This window comes from Dasypus novemcinctus, chromosome 24 (genome assembly GCF_030445035.2).
Source record: "Dasypus novemcinctus isolate mDasNov1 chromosome 24, mDasNov1.1.hap2, whole genome shotgun sequence".
In the NCBI taxonomy this organism is placed as follows: domain Eukaryota; kingdom Metazoa; phylum Chordata; class Mammalia; order Cingulata; family Dasypodidae; genus Dasypus; species Dasypus novemcinctus.
This window is the reverse complement of record NC_080696.1, coordinates 44,709,625-44,723,214: the sequence shown is the minus strand read 5'-3', so window position 1 is coordinate 44,723,214 and position 13,590 is coordinate 44,709,625. Positions and strand designations below refer to the sequence as shown.

At 36.4% G+C, this 13,590-nt stretch overlaps 1 protein-coding gene and 1 pseudogene across 11 annotated transcripts in view; one reads left to right on the top strand and one right to left on the bottom strand.

The window, feature by feature from the left end:
• The window catches only part of ZHX3 (zinc fingers and homeoboxes 3), a 137,798-nt gene that overhangs the window by 106,352 nt on the left and 17,856 nt on the right, over positions 1 to 13,590 (top strand). The gene's annotated exons all lie outside the window — the stretch shown is intronic.
• LOC101418040 (histone chaperone ASF1A pseudogene) lies at positions 7,950 to 8,523 on the bottom strand (annotated as a pseudogene).

Here is a 13,590-nt window from a genome sequence, read left to right as displayed (position 1 = left end):
AGTGGTACCTTTGAGATAAGTCGTGCAAGGGTAGTTGTGTTGAAATATGTGGTCTCTAAAGTCCTTTTGAAAATATAAATGTACATGTTTGTAAGAGAAACAATGAAAATGTTAAATAAAAGTACCATTTATCAATAGACTTTGCTATGTCAAAGGTGCAGGTTGTTAAACCTATAGTAACCATTAAAAGAAAGATTAAAGCATCATATCTTCCCCCCAAAAAATAATAATAATAAAGTCCTTTTTATTCTGAGGAATCTGTGTTTATGTCCTAGTCACCTTTTGGAGCTTGAGAAGGAATAAATTAGTCTTGACATTAGAGGTGATAACATCTGACTGGAGCAAGCTGTTTCTGTTGATTTAACAGAAACAAGAATTGTTCAAAGGAGAAAATCAAGTAGAGTGCTCAGGCCCTGAATCCTCAACTGTGTGGTAATTAATAAATGTAGAAAGTATTGTGGTCTTTAAGTATCCAGAGGGCAAAACTAGGCCAGCTCTGGGCTTGATGTTGCTTTGACACTTGAGGATTCCGGGTTAGAAATAGACCTGAATTCTTGTAACTCCTTTCTTTGTCTTCAGCAGCAATCTGACTATTCTAACTGGCAGATCCACTGGACTGCAATGGTCCTGCGCACCCACATTGCTGAAAGGGATGTTTCCCTTGTGTTCTTTTTGTTATAGATTTCTACTGACTACGGTTGGTATAGTCACTTAGCCCTACTGTAATGGATTTCTCTGTTCATACTTAAGAATAAATAATACATCCCCTCTTCTGATAGCATAAGAATGTTTTAAATATTAAGCATTACAATAGCCCTGTCAAGTCTTTTCAATTAAAAAAAACACACTGAAATAATTCAGCATACAATATCGTTTAAGCCCTCTGTAAGAAGGAAATGTAAAAATAGAGGTTGTGGGTTAATTGTTCTATTGGCATTGAGAATGAGTATGACCTAAAAAGGATCATAGGATTTTTTTAAAAGATGTATTTATTTATTTTGGATTAGAATATCAGGCTTTGCCACGAATCTGCTACATGAGGTCGGTCATATCCATCTCCTTTCTTGGTAATAGGTCCTCAATGCTAAGATGGGGGAAGGGAAAACAATAACCAACTCTAAAGGTGGGTAGGGGGATGAATAAAGAGATATGAAAGTGCTTTGCAAACTATGAAGCACTTTAAGCAGTGAAAGTGAAGTGAATTCAGTTTTCTGGTTGATCATGGAAACTTCCCAGAAAGCCTGCTGATTTATTCAGGGTTGGCTCAGGCAGTAGAGAGGTGGGTGGGTGCATCTCACTGTCTGTGGCCAAGATCACTGTTTACCAAAGGAAGGAAAGAGAGGAACATTTAAAACAAAACAAAACACTTTTTAAAAATATAAATTTAAGCTTTATTTATGGTCCAAACTTTCTTTTCTGAGTTTTTAATTTTTTATTATGAAAATTTCAAATATGCACACAGCTATAGAGGAAGAACTCCCAGGTATCCAAACTTAACTTGAACAATTGTCAATTCATGGTTAAATTTGTTTTATCTATTTACACCTAACCTCCATGGGGGGAAGTTAGCAAATTCCAATAACAAATAATTTTACCCATAAATACTTCAGTGTGTATCACTAATGGATTAGGAATTTTGTGTTTTTTTTGTTTTTTTTTTTTTTAAAGATTTATTTATTTATTTAATTCCCCCCTCCCCTGGTTGTCTGTTCTTGGTGTCTATTTGCTGCGTCTTGTTTCTTTGTCCGCTTCTGTTGTCGTCAGCGGCACGGGAAGTGTAGGAATTTTGTTTTTAACTTAACCAAAATATGGTTATCAAACATAGCAATGTTAAAAGTAGTTCCTTAATATCATCTTTTGGGGATTGAATCATGTCTTCCACAAAAACCATGTTCAGATCCCAACCCCTGCTCCTGAGGGTGTGAACCCATTTGTAAATAAGATCACTGAGGATGTTATTAGTTAAGGTGTACCCAAACTGAATGCAGGTGGGCCTTAATCCAATATGACAAAGGAAAGGAAAGCAAAGGAAATTAGAGCCACTAGGGAATTAGGAAATTATTTTACAGCAAGAAGCTGAAAGTTAACAGAGCCTTGAAGAGAAAGGAGAAGATGCTGCTCTCTGCATTGCTATGTGACAGAAAAGCCAAATACCAAGAATCACCAGCAGCCAGTCCTGGAATATCACAGTCTTTAGGAGAAAGCCTTGCCTTGGTGATGCCTCAATTTTGGACTTCTCCTAACTTCAAAACAGTGAGCCAATAAATTCCCATTGTTTAAGCCAACCCATTGTATGGTCTTTGTTTTAGCAGCCAGAACACTAAAACATCATCTAATACCCAGTTGTAGGAGATGGTCTCTAAAAATGGCCACCATCAATTTCTTTCCTCCCTTTATGGACATACAGCTCTCCCCATTAAGAAGTGGAGGCTATTTCCTCTCCCTTAAAATTTGGACTAGCCTTGTACTACCTTGAAATCACCATACTGTAAGGAAATCCATGTTGGACATGTAGAGAGTGAGTCCCAGACAGACGCCAGCTGTTTTATTCATCCTGGCTGAGGTGCTAGGTGTGAGTGAAGAAGCCAGTTCAGACATTCCAGCTCAAGCCAACAACTTGAGCAATATATACCAGCTGAATCCAGCTCAGATTACAGAATCATGAGACATGATACAGTGCTATTCTTTTAAATCACTAAGTTTTAGGGTAGGGTTTTATGCAACAATAGATAAAATACCATTGCAAGTTCCTGTTTCCCTGATTGTCTAAAAAATGGCTTTTATTGTTGGTTTGTTAGACTCAGGATCTAATGAGGCATTTCTCATGGTTGCAAATGAAGTTTTTATTTATCCTGAATATTGCACTCTAACATCCTGCAAAGAATTTTGTGTTCTTGTTAGGTGCTTGTTTGCCGTTTTTAGTCTACCAAATTTTACAGCTTGAATAAAATATGAACTTCAGGAAGGATGAGTTTTTAAATTCTAGCTAGTTTCAACCTTTCTATTGTCAACCAGTTGTGCTAATGAAAATTTAACAGAGACCTCTGTTGAGTTCTTGATTGCTGTTTCCACACTAGTATGAGATATTTGTTCTATTTCCCAATGTTAATTACTAACTGGGGAGATCCAGGGAGTAGGCCAGTAGACATGGCAAACTGGTGGGGAGCACTTGGGATTGTCATAAGACATACTAGTGTTGCCCAAGCTGTTTCCCGATATTAATAGGTGAGAAGGAGAGCTGATTTAACTCTTTTAGTCTGTCATTAATTTCTTAAAGGCAAAGAGTATCTCCTGCTGGTATTTACCAATATATGGAAACCCAATTTTAAAAGTTCCTAAAATAAGAATCCAAAACATGTGAATCAAAGGTGCATAAAATCAGTGAAGCATGGGGCTGGAAGCCTCTTTTTTTTTTTTTTTTTTTTAAAGATTTATTTATTTATTTATTTCTCTCCCCTTCCCTTCCCCACCCCGGTTGTCTGTTCTCTGTGTCTATTTGCTGTGCCATCTTCTTTGTCCACTTCTGTTGTTGTCAGCGGCATGGGAAAGCTGTGTTTCTTTTTGTTGTGTCATCTTGTCGTGTCAGCCTTCCATATGTGTGGCACCATTCCTGGGCAGGCTGCACTTTCTTTCACGCTGGGCAGCTCTCCTTATGGGGCGCACTCATTGCGCGTGGGGCTCCCCTACGCGGGGACACCCCTGTGTGGCAGGGCATTCCTTGCGCACATCAGCACTGCGCATGGGCCAGCTCCACACGGGTCACAGAGGCCCAGGGTTTGGACCGTGGACCTCCCATGTGGTAGTAGGACGCCCTAACCACTGGGCCACGTCCGCCGCCTGGAAGCCTCTTAATAGATTGTGTAGCCCAGAGTTTCTTGACCTTTACCCTTTATTTTTTTAAGACTTATTTATTTATCTCCACCCCCTGGTTATTTGTGCTCACTTGTCTGCTCTCTGTGTCCTTTTGCTGTGTGCTCATCTTCTCTTTAGGAGGTACTGGGAACTGAACCTGGGACCTCCTGTGTGGAAGAGAGGCACTCAACCATTTGAGCCACCTCAGCTCCTTGCTTTGTTGTGTCTCTCATTTTATTTCCTCTTTGGGTCTCCTTGTTGCATCATCTTATTGAGTCAGCTCATTGCACCTGCCAGTTGTGCCAGTTTGCTGCCTTGCTTGTCTTCTCCAGGAGATACCCGGGACCTCCCATATGATAGGCAGGAGCTCAATCTCTTGAGCCACATCACTTCTCTACCTTTTTGTTTTCAAACAAAAGAGTAAAGGATGACTTTTTATAAAAAAATCACTAAAACAAACTTGTTCTTTAAACTTTAAGATATCTCATAGTTAAAATGGTTTAGAAGATATTTTATTACTGCAGTTGTAAAATTTCATAGTAATTAGAAATATAAGAACAATTACACATATTGCCTAAGAGATTGCTGATGTAACTTTTTATTAAATATTGTACCAAAAACAAATTAAAGTTATGCATCATTACCTGCTTTTGAAAGAAGGGGAAGACAGGTACATGGCAGTCCAGCATATAGTGAATATAGTGAATGATCATGATTTGAGGAATTTGGTTCCTTACATGGACAACAGATCCCAGCTTAATTTCTAGCATAGCAGTGGCACCATCAGAGCAAATTGCTCCATTTGTGTATAGTGTTATATTATTCTTCAAAATTCTCTTAAGATGGAACCCATTGATTACATTTGGAATTTATGGCAGTGCTTTACAGTACAAGCCACTGCCACCATCAGCCTCACTTGATTCATTATTTCAAATAGCCTGCCTTAAGAGGTATTCATATATATGCTCTAACTTACATCCCAGGCTGAGTTCTATTATAGCTGACGTTGTTGGCATCATTTAACAAGGGAACCTGCTGATAGATATTTTTTTTAGTACATCTGGCCCTAGTACAACTTTTTGATGTTTCCAGCACATGGGGGTTCACTAAATTTTCCAGTTTTTATGTGCAACTTCATACAAATATGCAATTTATAGTGTGCTTATAATAACTAGGGCCATTTTCAAGTATACAAGCCTGTTGGAGATTTGGACCCGAAGGGTATCGGGAATGAAAGAAAGAGAAAAAGGGAGAAGGAAACAAAGAGAAAGAAAGAGCGAAAAAGAAAGAAAGAACAAGAGAGCTGGGATCAGGGGGTCTGCGAGTAGAGACTCAGCAGACAACTTTATTGTTCACAAGGGACTCTATATATACCCCAGTCCACATGGGTAAAACCATCAACATTACTCATAGTTTAAGGGATTAAGAAAATCTTATCTCAAGGTTTAAGTGTTCTATCTACTACACAAATGTTATCTGCTCATCTTTTCTTTCAGCCTTTCACAGCTTCATCCTGTTTGCCGGGAACTCTTAACAAACCCACATATCCTGAGGTTTCTGCCTCAATGAAATGGGGCCTTTTTAGATTTCAGTATGTCAAAGTCTTTGTCAAAGTGGCTAAATTCATTGATGGTTTGAAATTCATATTCGAAAACATTGAGTGGTCAGATTCCCTCTACCTTCTTGGTATGGGCAGTCATTGCTGTTGTTCCAGTTGAATGACTTCAGCAAGGCAAGGTTGCTAGGTACAGGCATACCTTGTTTTAATTTGCTTTACTTTATTTTGTTTCACAGATAATTGCATTTTGCACAAATTGAAGATCTGTGGCAATCTGCTTAAACAAATCTATTGGCGCCATTTTTCCAACAGCATGTGCTCACTTTGTTTCTGTCACATTTTAATTAAAGTCTGTACCTTGCTTTTTTCAGACATAATGCTATTGCATTATGTATTATAAACATAACTTTTATATATACTGGGAAACCAAAAACTTTGTGTGACTTTATTGTGGTATTTACTTAATTGTAGGGCTCTGGAACCAAGCCCACAATATCTCCAAGGTAGGCCTCTAAATAATAAGGCATTGATGTCCATTAGGGGCTTCAATTTGTGAGGCACTTCATTTGTGAGGGTATCAGAACCTCCCCCACTCCCCACCACCATGTACACACACAGTGGTTCTTTTCACATTACATCTGTCTGTCAAAATACGCAGCTTAACACCACTCCATAGGCTCTGGTTTGCAAGGTGTACTGCTCACTGGCACTAATAATTTTAGTTTTATCATTGTGCTTTTTAAATTACAAAAGCAACACATGATTGTTAACAAATTCAAACAGTATAGAAAGCATAACATAAAAAAAAGAGGAAAAAGTTCTTCTCCTTCCTAATAAAGTCACAAATGTTTAATGGATCAATATTTATCCTTCGGAGTCTTTTTTTTCTGTTCACATTCAAACAAATACAGGTCTACCTAGACTGATTATTCTTCACACAATGAAATCATCATATTTTATTATGCAACATACTATAAATTTTATTATTAATTTATGTCTTAGAGATATATTCACATCAGTACAATAGGCCTTTATCCTTACCCTTCTTTTGAATGGATAAGGCTGCATTTCATTTCCCAGTATGTATGTACTATTTTTTTTATTTTATCATTACCTTATTAATGGACATCATTCATGCTAGCCAGTGATGCAATGAACCACCTTAATAATATCTTTGAGAGCATGTGCATGCATTTTTGTACTTCATCAGACTATGTGGATTCTTAGAAGTGAAATGGCTAGATCAAAGAATATACCTTTTAAAATTTTTATGGCTATTGCTAAATTGACCTTCACAGAAATTTTACTAATTGATACTCTTCACGGTATTATATGAATACTGCATGAACTCTCTTTCTGAGTTTTGTCAATCTCTAAAGAGGGAGAAAATCTAATTTTTTGTTGGAAAATATTACTTTTATTTTCATTTTAAGTAATATTTTAACAATTTTTATTGCAATTAAAAATGAAATTTTTCTTTATTTAGTCTTTTTTTTTTAAGAGTTTTTGGGGATTGAATCCAGGACCTCCTACATGGGAAACAGTTGCTCAACCAATTAGCTGCATGTGCTCCACAAAGAGAGTTATAGTTTGTTGTTGTTGTTGCTTTTTTCATTTTTTTATTTGTTTTTAGGGGGTACAGAAATTGAACCCAGGACCTCATACATGGAAGCAGTTGCTCAACCACCTGAGCTACATCTGCTCCTTTCATTTAGTTTTTTTAACGATTTATTTATTTATTTCTCTCCCCTTCCCCTGCCCCCCAGCTGTCTGTTCTCTGTGTCTATTTGCTACATCTTCTTTGTCTGCTTCTTTTGTTGTCAGTGGCACAGGAACCTATGTTTCTTTTTGTTGCATCATCTCGTTGTGTCAGCTCTCTGTGTGTGTGGCACCATTCCTGGGCAGGCTACACTTTCTTTCACACTGGGCAGCTCTCCTCACAGGGCGCACTCTTTGTGCATGGGGCTCCCCTACGCGGGGGACACACCTGCGTGGCAGGGCACTCCTTGTGCGCATCAGCACTGTGCTTGGGCCAGCTCCACACAGGTCAAGGAGGCCTGGGGTTTGAACTGTGGACCTCTCATGTGGTAGAAGGACACTGGGCCAAGTCCGCCGCCCACACTATATGTTTTCAAAGGAAGAAATATTTTAGTTAAAGTGAACTTTGTTCTTTCCAGGCCAGTGAAATAGTGGTCTACAAGATTATTGTCCAAGAAGCTAAGACAGTCGTATAACCTGGTCTAATGATTCATGTTTTTCTTTATGTGTTTTAATTACATTATAGAAAAGAAAATAATATATGTGCTTTAATCAGATAGGTTTCAGAATAAATAAAATAGTACATTAGAGAAAAAAATACTTAAAAATAGCTGAATTTATATCCCACAATTTGCTCAAATACTGATTTTCTTATAAACTTTCTACAGGATGTTTTTTAAACAAACTCTTCACATTGTGTCTTGTCTATGTACTACTGAATTTCAGGGAAGTAGTTTTGTGTGTTTTATACCTTGATTTGTACTAAAGGGATGGCAGGTGGTCACATGTAGTCCATGTGGGATTCTAACATGATATTTAGTGAGTTTTCTGATGTGGGCCATCCCTTTGCTGAAGGCAATGCATATATTGAAAGAATTGGCTGTAGATTTGGATTACTGTTCTTTGCATCTTCCAGGTTTTCTGTGTTATCTTCCAAATTAATGTGGAATCTTGAAACCCTGCGATTGGATGCTAAAATATTCCTTTGAAGCTTGGGAAAGTCTGGTTTTACTGGAGGATTTTCCCTAAATTCTCTCTCAGTATATCTATTATTTGCAAAATAGCCAACTCTAAAAAATTCTTGACCTACTGCACCTGCATCTGGAATGAATTCTGAATTAGGTGCATCAGCCTGAAATACAAACATATGCCTTTCTGCAGGAATGAGACCCACTAAAACAGTCCAAAACTTAGCCGTATTCTTCACTTTCTGCAAAGCCTACATAGATAATTTTCCATTCCATGTCTTCAGACAGGTCCTCAGTGCACTCAAAGGTGATTTTGAACTGGAAGCAGTTGTAGAAAGGAGCAGGGTTACCCAGCACTACTATATTGTTCACCTGAACCTTTGTCATATTTGGGAAAACAAAACAAAACGAAACAAAAATATGATGGGAACAGGGGCTTACTGCAACCACTTGTGAGAGAGCAGACTCCCGCCCCTGCGCAGCCCAACGTTGCGCAGCGGTGACTTGAGAAACGTTTTCCCTCTCTTTATTTACATGGGAGCATGGCACAGTGTTTTACAGTTTTCCTATTTCCGGAATATCTAATTTTTAATTTCCCAATTATTAGAAGAACAACTTTTCCAGTTGATAGTTTAAAAAAAATAGCTTATGTATTTTGCTCATTTTATTTGCCTCTTTTTCTGATATTTTTGTCTTTTTATTTATATGAGCTCTTATACAGTATAAATATAAACTGTTTATATGCCATATTTTCTCCCAGAGTGTCACTTGTGTTTAACCGTATAAATGATTTCCTTTAATATTCAAAAATTTGAAACATTTATGCAGTTGAATCCATCAGCCTTTTCTTTTGAGGTTTCCAGGTTTTAAATCTTGCATAGGAAGAACTTCCTCACCACAAATTAAAAATAAATGCTCCCAAATATATAACTTTTTGGAAACTTTCCAAGATTCAGAAATTTGGTTATTTTTCAGGAAAATTCCAAAGAATTTCTTTCCACAAAAACTGGGAACTTAAAAATGATTTGGGAGTTTTAAAAATAAATGTTTAATGATCTAAGATACTCTATGATTTGTAAAAATTACAATACACTAATAACCATTACTTTTACCTCTCATCCAAAATGCTCATTGTAATTTGCTCTTGCACAAAGAAAATAGTATATTCCCAAATGAAATCAATTCAGCAGAATTATTGTTCTACTGGAAAAAAATAAACGCTCCTGTATTTTTTCCAATGTATTTGTAATTTTGCTGGTTACATTTTTCTGTTAAATCTGTTTGGAAATGATTTTTCTTTATGTTGTGAGTTAGGGATTGGGCTCAGTTGTCCTAATACTTATTCATTTGTCTCTCTTTTCCAACTGATTTTAAAATAATACAGCTTTCATTTTCTAAAAGTCCCATGGATACAAAATCTATCTAGATAATCCATTCATCCATTTATCAGTTCTCATGCCCATAATACACTATTTTAATTATTCAAACTTTAAAATATGTTTTAATGACTCCTCTTTACTGTTTAATCTCCTCTTTACTGTTCTGTTGCAAAAATTTTAAAGCTATTTGTCCTTTTTCCCTTCTGGAGAATTTAGGATTCAGCTCGTCAAATTCTGTAAAAAATCCTGATGGCATTTCCCCTAATATTTTTTTAATGAAAATTTTCAAACATAAAATAAGAATTTTATAGTGAACATTCAAGTACTTACCATCTAGATTTTACCATTAGCATTTTACAATTTTTGCTCTACCTTATGATGACATTTTTATTTTCATTATGATTGTACTGAATTTAGAGATTAATCTGGAGATAACGGACATCTATATAATATTTAATCTTTATCTCCAGGATGATGCTATGACTCTCCATTTATTTTGCTCTTCTTTTTTGTCCTTATTAAAGTTTGTTTGTTTTTAACTTTTCATTTTGAAATATGTTCAAACCTACAGGACAGTTACAAAATAAAACAAGCCCCATACCAAGAATTCCAACTTATTTCTATACCACACCCTCACCCCTACCAAGATATCCAATTCCACCAATTTTAACTTTCTGCCACATTTGCCATATCAGTCTATCATCTATCTTTCTTTCTGTCTCTCTGGTATTTATCAAAGCATTTTATAAACACTTGAGTGTAGATTTTATAAATCATGTTCCTTGAACACTGATGTACATTTCCTGAGGATAAGGATATTCACTTATGTAACCATCTTAAATGCAGCTATCAAGTTCAAGCAATTTAAATTGCTATAAAACTTCCATCTTTTTCATGTCCCAATAATGTCCCTTTGAGCCTTGTCTCTATTGTTCGATCCCATTCAGGAGGATATATTGCATTTATTGTTATTGACTCTTCAGGGACTCTTTATTTTTTAATTAATTGCAGGAATATAAACTTTTCCATCTCAATCTTTCTCAAGCATACCATTCAGTGGGATGAATCACATTCACAATATTGCAGTACCCTTACCACTTCCCATTACCAAAACTTGCTCATCTCCCCAAACAGAAACCCTACGCCCATTATGCATTAACTCCTATTCTCCCTGCCTTCTGCCTCTGACACCCTGTAATTTCTATCTCTATGCTCTTGTATATTCTCTGATCTTTTCTTTGGAGCTTAAATTTAACAGCCTCACTCTATTATAACAATCCAACTTGCTTTTATACTTTAACTTCAGTAGTATACACAGGGGAGTGGATGTGGCTCAACCAGTTGATTACCTTCTTCCGTGGGAGGTTCTGGGTTCGGTTCCGGATGATAACAAAGTCAATCACTGTAAAGTATTACTTCAAGACTGTGCAGAGGAAGTGGAGGTGGCTCAATGGATAGAGTGTCCACCTACCACATGGGAGGTCCAGGGTTCAAACCCAGGGGCTTCTGACCCATGAGGTGAGCTGGCCCACATGCAGTGCAAATGTGCGCAAGGAGTGCCGTGCCACGCAGGGATGTCCCCTGAGTAGGGGAGCCCCACGTGCAAGGAGTGCACCAGTAAGGATAGCCGCCCAGCATGAAAAAAGTGCAGCCTGCCCAGGAGTGGCACCACACACATGGAGAGCTGACACAGCAAGATGACACAACAAAAAGATACACAGATTCCTGGTGCCACTGACAAGAATACATGCAGACACAGAAGAACACACAGCAAATGGACACAGAGAGCAGACAACTGCGGGGGTAGGGGGGAAGGAGAGAAATAAACAAAAAATAAATCTTAAAAAAAAAAAAAAGACTATGTACCACCTGAAAAATCAAAGTACTAAACCTTAGCTTAAAAATTAAAAAGTATTTTAAAAATCAATAAAAAACAACAGTTCTCTTACCCACTTTCCTCTAGTTTTTTCCAGACTTTATGTTCATATTTCTAAATAACATGTATATGTATTTTTTGAGGCAAATGATTATTTAATTCCGCCCCCACCCTGAGAAGGCGCCCTCGTCTGTTCACTTATTGCTGTTGCTTGCTGTTTTTGTTCATTGTTTGTACTCATTGACTACTCATTGCTCTTTGCTCACTGTCTGCTCATTGACTGACTGCTTTTTCTTTAGGAGGCACTAGGAATTGAACCTGGGACCTCGTATGTGGGAGGGGGGCACCCAAATACTTGAACCATACTGTCTCCCCTATTTAATTTATTTTTTAATAAATTTCACTAGACACATTTCTGCTGTCCAACTCTATCCAATATAGTCAATTTTATTAGATCAGAAATCATTGTTTACTTATAAGGTTGTTGTAATTTTAACTATCATAGCAATTTTCATATGCCAACAGAAACAGAGAATGGTACAAGTAACACCCATGTATCAACAACCCAGCTTCAACAACCATCAATTTTTGGTTGTTCTTTTTTTAATCTCTGAATAACTCCTCCCCCTCTCAATTATTTTAAATCCTACATTTCACTGGCATTGTTTACATTCTTTTTACTATGAAAATATTTCTCAACATAGAGCCAGTTAAGTCCATTTCCTTTTTACTATTTAAAATGCAAATACAAAAAATTTTAATTACTTATTAATATTGTTTTAAGCATCCATAAGCTGTATTAACACTTAGACATAAATGGTCTGACATTTCAGATGATCAATTTCATTTTCCATGTTTCCTCCTAGGAAAATTTATTCTTTCAATTACAGAAGTTGTAGGTTTAGAGAAAAATCATGCATAAATTACAGAGTTCCCATATACCATTCTATTATAAATACCTTGTATTAGTGTGGTACATTTGTTACAATTGAAAGACCATTTTTATAATTGTTCTATTAACTATAGTCCATGGTTTACATTAGGGGTCACTGTGTCATACAGTCTTTTAAAAATTTTCGTTCTAGTAACATAGATACACACACACACACATATAATCTTTTTACCCCTTTTAACCACATTCAAATATATAATTCATTGTTTTTAATTAGATTCACAGTGTTGTGCTACTGTTACCACCACCCATTACCAAAATGTTTACACTATCCCAAACAGAAATTCTGTACCAGTTAATCATTAACTCTCAACTCCCTATTGCCACCTCTCCCCCTAGAAACCAGTGTTTTATTTTTCTGACTCTAAGAATTTGCTTAATCTTATTATTTCATATCAGTGAGACCATAATATTTGTCCTTTAGTGTCTGGCTTATTTCATGCAACGTGATGTCTTCAAAGTTCATCTATATTGTCACATATCAGAACTTCATTCTTTTTATGGCTGAATAATACTCCATTGTATGTATATACCAAATTTTGTATTTCCTTTCATCTGTTGATGTACCCTTGAATTAAATCTATCTTTTAGCATTTGTGAATGCCACTGCTGTGAATATCAATGTGCAAATATCTGTTACCCTTCATTCTGTTAATGTGGTCTCTTGCATTAATTTATTTTCTTATATTGAACTATCCTTGCATGCCCCACCTAAATCCCACTTGACTATGGTGTATAATTCTCTCAGTGTGCTGTTGAATTTGGTTGGCTGATGTTTTATTGAGGATTTTTGCATCTATATTCATAAGAGATATTATCTGTAATTTTTTTCTTGTGATATCTTTATCTGGCTTTTGTTTTAAGGTGAAATAGGCCTCAAAGAAGAATTAGAGAGTGTTTGCTCCTCTACGATTTGAGCAGGACTGGTATTAATTTTTCTTAGAATGTTTGGTAAAACTCCCCAGTGAAGTCATCTGGTCCTGGGCTTTTCTTTGTTGGGAGGTTTTTGATTACTGATTTAATCTCTTTACTAGTAATTGGTTTGTTGAGATCTTCTCTTTTTTCTTGATTCAGTGTACATAATTTGTATGTTTCTAGGAATTTTTCCTTACATCTAAGTTATCTAATTTGTTGGTGTATGTTGTTCATAGGATCCTCTTGTAGTCCTTTTAATATCAGTATAGTCAGTAGTTATGTTCCTCTTTTCATTTCTGATTTTATTCATTGTCCTCTTTTTTTTTCTTTTC